This window comes from Mixophyes fleayi, chromosome 2 (assembly GCF_038048845.1).
Source record: "Mixophyes fleayi isolate aMixFle1 chromosome 2, aMixFle1.hap1, whole genome shotgun sequence".
NCBI lineage: Eukaryota > Metazoa > Chordata > Amphibia > Anura > Limnodynastidae > Mixophyes > Mixophyes fleayi.
In genome coordinates this window covers 195377701-195387309 of record NC_134403.1, presented here as the reverse complement: position 1 = coordinate 195387309, position 9609 = coordinate 195377701, and the positions used below count along the sequence as shown (strand labels likewise).

Genomic DNA, 9609 nt, shown 5'->3' with positions numbered 1-9609 from the left:
TGTGTAAAGCACGTGTGTTATTACCCTTTGCGTCTATGATGGCAATGTATTCATATTTACTCTTTATACACTTATACTTTATAACCTATTAAAGCTATATTAACCTTTATTAACTTATAATTGTGAATTACCCAGAATAAACCACACAGTGTTCAAGCAACATTTTTATTGCAAGAAAAAGGTACAAAAATTTTAACACACACAGAAAGATCCGCATGAGAAGTGAGCACGCCCAAACCAATCAGAGAGCTGAATACTGCAGAGTATTATTTTTAAGGTATTATTAAAGGTGCTACTGGTTTGTGGCAGAACAGGTCTTGATGTCGTTTTTATTCCCTTTGATTTCTTTATCTACGAAACAAGGAGATAAAAAATGTTTATCATTTAACTTCTATATCTGTAATTTATATTCTACGACATAAATACTCTCATTTTCTCACCTTTCACACTGCTCGAAATCAGTTTATATTTATATTTTGGTCCCTGTGGCGAAATCGCAATAGTAGCGGGCTTAACCTCCGAGCATTCTGGAAAACAGGCGCCATTTTGGTTATTGTAACGGTACAGGTATGTGCCCAAAGCATTTACATGTCTACACATGTTCACTGAAATACCTTCGTGTAGAACTTCTTTAGTATATTTTTCTTGTTCAATTTCTCCTTGTTTGCTAACATTAGTGGTATCTAAACAGGCCTTCTCACCGTTAAATCTTCGTTCTGACATAAAAAAATTAGGTTATAAATTAGCATTTTACATTGCTTTATGTGACACTACATCTACACTACAGGTACACTACATCTGCTACTGACCTTTTTTAATGTCGTTGTCGTCCTGGTCCAGTACTTTGACCATCATCTCCACCTCTCTTGGGCTCATTGGATTTGCTTAAGTGAAATTTTGTACTAAGTACTGAAAAAAAAAGTCACGATCAGCATCCTGATTATGAGTACACACTAAAAGTAAAGCAAAAAAATGAGTAACTTTGTACCTTGGCAAAACTATGTTGCTTTGGAGGAGGAGGCAAATTTAAAATGTGATGACAGATTTATAGTTGGGGTAATGCATGTTCTATATCAACTTTAGATTTCAGTGTAAAAATAAAGCTATCAAGTATTTGTGTGCTTCATGAAAATACAGCCAGTATTTATCTTATGTGCAAAATAATAAACTAATTTGCACCCCTTGTATTGTAACATGGTTTTGTCCCAAAGAAATCTTACTCATTTTTTTTGCCTTACTTTCCTTAATGAATCAGATTCATCCTCAGATCTGTGCTCTTCAACTGTCATAACCGGCGGCTGAAAAGATCATGGGCTAGATTTACTAAGCTGCGGGTTTGAAAAAGTGGGGATGTTGCCTATAGCAACCAATCAGATTCTAGCTGTCATTTTGTAGAAGGTACTAAATAAATGAAAGCTAGAATCTGATTGGTTGCTATAGGCAACATCCCCACTTTTTCAAACCCGCAGCTTAGTAAATCTAGCCCCATGACTCTAAACTCTATGGAGATCCTGATCATGAGTGCATACACACTGCAGGATTGGAAGGATGTTGTTCCATAGCTGGACAAATTTTTAAGTTCTGCTGAACAATCAAACAATCCACACGTTAGCATTGAATGACAAGATCAATTCAATTTGAGCACACTCATCAAAGTTCAAATTTGATGAGATTTTGCCCCTCAGAAGATATTTGACATTAGTTGGACCTGTTAATGTGGTCATAAGATGACTATACACTGGCCGATAGGAGTCATCATCTAACCACATACTAATATGCCCGATAATGATCAATACATTTTAATAAAGAGTGTTATTGGGCATTGCACATATACTGCAATATTACTGTGTGTTTCACCTTAGCAATATTACTAAATAACCACTTAATTTCACTGTGGGCCCTGCCCCACTACTGGTACTGTTAACTAGTTTGATGTTAAATCCTGCCTCAAAAAAACAGTGTCCTCTCATCCCCTCCTGTCACCATTCTGTTTAGACATTACCCCTGCACCTGCAGTGAGGTATTTGTCTAGGTTTACAAGTGTATTTCTGCTTCTAGATGTATACACAAGTTGGTATGGGCAAGGTGGGCCATAACAGCCAGGGCCATTGATGATCCTCACACGGCTCTTTTCCTCCCAGGTTGGAATTAATTCTTATTAATACAAATAAAAACTACTAGTTAGACAACTAGAGTCTTTGATAATACAGTGCCAGAATACTTTCTTGACCTCCCATTCTGGCGCACTACTTTGTACACATACAGCAGGAGGAGATGCATAGTGATTGATCAGTATTTGACAATCAATGTTGTCTCCTACATCGGTGTACTGAGAAGCTCTCCGGTGATAAAGGGAGTAAATGTGGAAGAATAATAGATATACATAACTCTCCTCCATAACACATCTTCTCCCACTTCCATTGACACACCACGAATACACTGGTGCAGGTGGAGGCTCATGCTGGTTGTGTGACACACTGATCATTTACCACTTCATGCTGTAAGAGTACACACGGGCGACAAAGGGTAACAGGTATGTGGGGAGAGTAAAGTACTCTGCTGCAAAATCATTAAAGAGGATGGCTTAAGTAATAAAGTTTTTTTGTAGCCAGTTTTTTGGATTTTAATTCACAGATTGGCTTTCCTTATTTCCTGCCAGTTGAGGTGAGGTACTTATCCATACTTGCCAACCTTTTTAAACTTCTTTCCGGGAGATTCCAGGCAGGGGGGCGTGGTTGGAGGGTGGGAGGGGAAGGGCGCGGTGAATTGCGTCATTTTGGCACCGCCCCTCGCTACAAAATGCCGTTTTGTTGCGGGGGCAGGGCCAAAATGGCGCAATTCGCAGCGAATCGCGTCATTTTGACAGGAAGATGCTGTTTGCAGGATATTTGCCTGCTCTCTCGGGAGTACGGGAGACCTACCCAAATTTTAGGAGTCTCGGATATTGCGGGAGAGTTGGCAAGTATGTACTTATCTTACAGGATATCAATTTCCTTAAGGGTGTTATATAGCATGAAACATGCTATATAACACCCTTAAGGTAAAAGGTTTGAGCTTGAAAGAATATAATTAAAGTGAAAGATCTGTAAACATTAGTATATTATTACATAGAGATGTCAGTTCTTGGCAGCGGGTGGGACAGCCTGAACTAGGGATGCAACAGTCCAGAATTGCCTAGGATGTCACATTTTGAAGTAAACGAACCAGCAAATGAGAAGGGGGGCAAAGAGAGTGGAGTATGCTGTTTCCAGGGGCAACTACTATTAGTATGTCATATTGCCATTAGTTAGTATGCTAAGAAAAGTATGACCTACCAAAATCCAGTCTGTGTTCTGTTGGAAGTTAAACCATAGCGTTGTCAAAAGAATAGTTACATCAATCCAGCCCTCACCACTCCCCACACACATACACACCAAAGTGACTACTTGGAAGTGTGTCTGTGTGGTAGAGAAGTTACACTGTAAGCTCCACTGGGGCAGGAACTAATGTGAATGAGTAAACGTTCTTCAATATTATATTGGTGCTATATAAATAATAATAATCACAGTGCTAAAATTGGACTTTCTCCCGAGTTCCATATGTTTCAGCCGGCACACACTGCCACTTTGTGGTTGGTCTAACAACTGCAGCTGTGTAATTAGTAACAGTCTGGCAAATAGTTACTGAACTTACAAAGGAAGATGGCACAGCAGGGGCACTACATTCCCATGTTTCTGGTGTCACTGGTCAATTTCAACACCACTTAAGCAGACAAATGACCTGACAGTACACCACAATCTGCGGTAGGAGACCAGGAGAAGTGTAGAGCAGGATGAGCATAGCAACCTTGAGACAGGATGCACTCGGAGGTTGTTTTAGGTTTAGCTGGGTAGTTGGGAGCCTCTTTGCAACAGGGTATAAAAATGCCTCCTAGCATTCACACATTATTGCATAATACAGTGGTCAAAGGGCTTTCCCAAACAGCACCCATACCCAGGTGATCAAAAACAATGCCAGTCTTCATTAACCCAATCCTTTAAAAATGTGGTAGTCAGGGCTTTATTTGTGCTGGGACAAACAGGAACACTGATCTGGCACTTCCTTCAGTCCTAAAGTCTTTTATATTTAAAGATTTAATGGCCTCATTTGTCATAAATTATTGGGTTCCATTTTTTTTTTTTGTCCATAAATTAAACACTGGTGCTAGTGATCTAGTCGCTACACAATAGCTTTATGATTTTTGCAGCCATGATCTCAGACAGCAAAGCAACAAATCTAATTAGTGTCTGAAAAGCAACATGAAAAATGTATTCATACACTTACATAAACCACCCTGTGTATAAAATGCTAGAAGCACACTTTAAAGGCATTACAGTATGTGATTTGCTGCAGTCACCATGATGTGATAGTATATTTCATGTCATCAAACAGTGGGCGGCAAGGGCTGACTGGGCTGGGGGCATCTGCCCCCGGGCCGGTCCCATAGTGGGCTATCTTCGGCTGGGTCACTGAGCTAGCTGCATTTTTTTTTGCTTTAAAATGTTCCTAATAGGCTGCTGAGCCAAGTCTCGCCTCCCAATTTAAAATTTGCCAGCCAGCCCCTCGTGGGCAGATCACGATGACACAAACTGTGTTGCAATAGGTGGCGTGTGAATATGCAAATCACCTCAATAAATCCAGCCAGATTTAGCTTAATCTCCAAGAGGGGAGCTCAGAAAAATAGGCAAGTATGTTTACTTGTCCATTTATTTTTGTAATTTATGCCATCATTGTTATTCAATATTCTGCTGCGTGACAATTGAAAATCAATATTTAATCTGATGAATTTTTTGTAGAATTAAGGGTTAACTTTTGCAGAAAACTTTGTGTGGATAAAAAAAACCTGTGTACCGAACCCAGCTTGTGACCTAACTACTCTCCTGCTCAGCCATGTGTGCTGTCTTGCCATCTGACCTGTGTACCGAACCCGGCCTGTATCCTGAATCCTCCGTGGGCCTATTCCCCGCAAGGTCTTTATCATACCTGTGATTCTGCACCGTACCCGTCGAGGTACCCTCTGATTTCTATTCATAACTAAATCCCATACAGCACCTGTGGACAGATATGTCAAAAGCAGTTGGGAGAAGACACCTTCAAATCTTGAGGATCTGACGCAGATTGAAGAAGAGTCCACCAGTAGAATTGTAGGAAGCTCGTCCATGGCTTCAGGAAGCGTTAATTGCAGTTATTTTGATGTACCAAATATGGTGTCTATGGTGTCAATGCCATTCTTTTTCATTTTTTGATATATAAGGATTGTGGAGACCAAATGTTGTTAATTTCAGTTTATAGTTAGAGGAGATTTTTAGCTTTTAAAAAGTGTCAATATTTTGTCCATGATTGTATGTTACTAAGGTTCATTTACAACAATGTAAAATTGCAATCAGCCCAAATGTGCAAAAGAATGTGTGGTCAGTTTTCTGGAAATCTGCATGGATATATGTGCCAAAATTGTGGCATCTGCAGGGGTGCAAATCCATGTACTTGCTGATGGGAAGAGTTAGGCAGATTGCTCAATTTGTGCATAAATCAAAAAAATGACATTTCAATTGGATTAAGTAAATGAGCTGGCAGGCATGAATTTAGGTAGGGTTGCACTGTTTTATAGCACTTTTGTCCCCACAAAAGAACTTGAGCAAAACCTGCCCTTGAACACAATCTAAATAATATGTATAAGGTGGATATACACCTCTGTGTTTGATGTGGTTGTAAAAACACATTTATTTTATTATATATATATATATATATATATATATATATATATATATATATATATATATATATATATATAAAAAATAAGCTTTTTGAATATAATTATAATTATTAAATAATACTCTGGTAATAGAGATATTGTAGTTTAATATCCAATTTTTAATAATTTGATATCATTTTGAACACACATTGAACACCCTAACACATTTCTTTCCACTCTTGCTAACAGTTTGCTGGTAATATATATATATTTAACTCAAATAAACAATAAAGTTTTGATATTTTATTTATTAGTATGTATAATTTTCAGAGATGTAATCATACCTAGTAAGGAGGGTATTGTTACTTTAATGAACTTATTATTGTTCAATGTCTGATGCAACTGTGTGCACACAAGCATTTTTCACAACTTAGTTCCGCACAACATACATTTACCTGTTGCTTTATTTTTACCTTTCTATTTCCTCTTGACTTCATTCACTCTAACTATCTGTCACAAACCCGCTCCCAGCTTTCATGACTTTGGGGTGTTTGCTGTATGAGGTTACACAGGATTCCAGCCCACAGTCTCTCTCTACCTATCACACCGGTTATAAACCTACGGAATCGCCCCCAAACACAGCGCTCTCACACCCCCAGACACTTCAGGTTTGCCACCACCTATTGAATACAGGCAATAGGATCCCAATATACTGTCCCACACTGGCACACAAGACTTCTGGCAACCCACAGGCTAGCAAAGCCCACACCAGCACACAAAGGGTTAACTCTTCACACCTCCAGACTGTTTCACAAATGTAAATGCAAGCACACACTAGGCTTGTTAGTCAAATGTATCAAGAAATCACACACCGGCACTCAAAGGGTTAACTTGGTGGAGCTATATTCTTCTTAACAGGCTAATGGATTTGTTAAAGTATCAAGGACGCCACTTACTAAATTTATAGATTTAATATACAAAGGTACAGGACATTCAAATATAATAAAAAAAAAAGTAATAAACAATTGACATAACAAACACAGGCAAAACAGTTTAAAATAAAAAGGATTAGATTCAGAGTATAACTTACATCAAAGTGGTATATTCTGAGCCAAGGGAAATTGGCTTGAAGATGGACAGCTTATCAATCAATCATAGATTTCCCAACAGACTGACCATTTGCCCCTTCCTAACACAGGGTTTTTAAGCAAAATGAAATGGGACGTTGTTCACAGGGGCAGTGTTAATGCTAATAGGGAGGCAGGGATGTCCTCTTGGTGTCACTATAGTTTGCTTACAAATATTTCCAAAGTTTTGACCTTTGGGCAATTCTTCACAGATATATCCCAGAGACATAACTCCCCCTTCAATAAACCAGTCATAATCTCCCGTACATTTAAATACCAAACATGATGGAATTATGACAATGTGACATACCTTTCCCAAAGATATGTGATTATAGTTGTTCCCAGATACCGCCATACCTGTCATTCACAACCCTGGTGTGATATCCGCTCCTCAGTATGAAATGGCACCCAGATTTCCCAAAATATGAACTATGAAGACATTGTCCTTTGAAGCTCATATTTCTATATATCTTAAAATGCTGCCTTTGGCTGCAAGGATGTCAAGCTGTGACCGATTCACAAAGTCTATTCAGGTGTCCAAAAACTAACTTGTTTCAGGTTATAGCTCACAGCAGGGGCCCTTTGAAGCTGCTATAGGTGACACTGGTATCTTCTGGGATGTGCAGAGCCACCGAAGACACACACAGACTCTCTGGCTTCACATTTTACACTTTAGTAGCTCAACTTATCAATGGATTCAATTTATATACCATATTTACACTGCCATTATGATTTAGGCCTTATTCCCCACAATTATGTGATGGGTTAACCCCTATGAATAACTGTAAGCTCTCTATGTTCACGGCACTAGCTTATATGGAATTCTAATAAACCTATAACAGTTAAAACTAAGTTAATTTTCAAACCTGACATCTTTTGAACTCAAACCTTTGACCCTTTCAGTTTTTATTGTCATGAATAAGTTGTTTCATTTTTTACAAGTATACAGACTTTAAGAAGGAGGTCAATGTCTGTATGTAAAATACTGTAGGCACTTACCATTGCAATTCCTTTTGTATCTTAAGGGAATGTCCACCTAAGTCCTCAGGTTCACAAGTGTTTTTAAAAACACAGGCAAGGTATTGCATTTCTTTATGGGGGGGGTTTTCTCAACAATATTGATCAAATCTTTAATTGTGCTTTTCTTTTTTATGTTATCCCAGGACACTTCTGGGTTAAAAAAAAATGCAAAAATAAACTATGCTGTTTTATTTTGGCTAGCCTCTATTAGTCTATTCACCTCACGTCACATGCACCCCTGACAAGCGGACATGTCTCTGGCTCACACTAAGATCAGCACACTCACTGGAGTACTCTTAGCTGAAAAAATGCAAGTGATCTGATAAATGGGTACATAATTAAAAAAACAAGAGTTGAGGACTCAATAGAATGAGATACTCGGACCTTAGAAGGCAGTCTCTTGAACAAGGTAGTATAAATATACATTATAATTTACATAACACCTTCCTTATGCATCTAAATAATGCATTACAAAAACATGAAAAATAGGGGATGTAGTCATTCTGTCGACAATGAACATGCCAACATTCAGACTGTCGACACCAAAATGTCGACAGTCATTCTGTTGACATGTTCATTATGTCTACATGATTAAAATGTTGACAATAGGTCATTGTCATGATGCATGCTAGTCCTATTGATAACATGGGATTATCCCATGACCTCAGGACATGGGAAAGCCTTATGTTATAAAGATCGCTAGTGGCTGTAATTATTTCATTATGCAGCGGGAGCTCTCCTTGTGAAGTATTAGATTGCGGCATTCTACACAGTTTACACTTATTTTGCCAAGCATCGATCCCATGGATTATTTGGGGTGTCAAGCTGCAAGACCGTAGATGTGCTTTTATTTTATTTTATGGACATGGGTTTTTTTTGCGTCGAGGTGTAATACTGTAGATGAAAACCTGGGTTGCAGCTCTATCAATTACTGAAATGAATGTATGCTTTCTTCTATCTCAATCTACCCGTAAATCAATGCACTTTGTCCTAAACCGCAGCAGCCAGCACACTGAAAGCACGTGAGCCAACCTCCAGACACGGCCTACGCTGTGTGGAGATTCCTGCCTACTAACTCGGACGCGAGAGGAAAAAATCTTTGTGGAATGATCTTCAACAGTTGCAGATTTTACAGAGACCTCTATATCTGGTGCAGTTAACATATTGAAAATAGGTGAATCAACTTACCATCTGTCTAAGTATATGTTATATCTATAAAAAAAATAAAAATCTATAAGACATACAATACCAAAATTTATGATCTACACTGGATATCTAATATATAAATGTCTAGTGGCGTGTGTTAGTCTGTCTGTCTGTGTGTGTGTGGAAAAAATAAAACCGAGCTGCAGCGCCACCTGCTGGGCAGAGTTATACACTGACCTACTAAATTCTTAGTGTGTGTGGAAAAAAAAATTCAGAAAGGGCTGAAATTTGGTATACTAAGATGTTTTTAATTTGTTAATTTAATTTGTTAATTGTTAAAAGTGTTTATAAAGATTTAAAAAAAAAATATATATATATATTTCTTGAAGGAGAAGTGCCAGTTGGGAGTGGTTGGTGGTTGCCGGGGGTGACAGTGGGGAGTGGTTGGTGATTGAGGCCTGGGCTATGGCCCAAATGCATGACAAGAACCTTTTTAACACCTTAAGTAGCTTGATTTGACTAGAATGCATGAGTATCATGCACGGGTTAACTTATATATATATATATAGATAGATAGATAGCTAGATATACTATCTCTTTCTCCTA

At 38.3% G+C, this 9609-nt stretch overlaps 1 long non-coding RNA gene across 1 annotated transcript; it reads right to left on the bottom strand.

Moving 5' to 3' along the window:
* Positions 1-446: 446 nt before the first annotated feature.
* LOC142140275 (uncharacterized) lies at positions 447-883 on the bottom strand. The gene is made up of 3 exons (XR_012688369.1): positions 810-883; positions 615-716; positions 447-527 (listed from the first exon to the last, which is right to left on the bottom strand). It is a non-coding gene; the product is annotated as an uncharacterized LOC142140275 (long non-coding RNA).
* Positions 884-9609: the final 8726 nt, after the last annotated feature.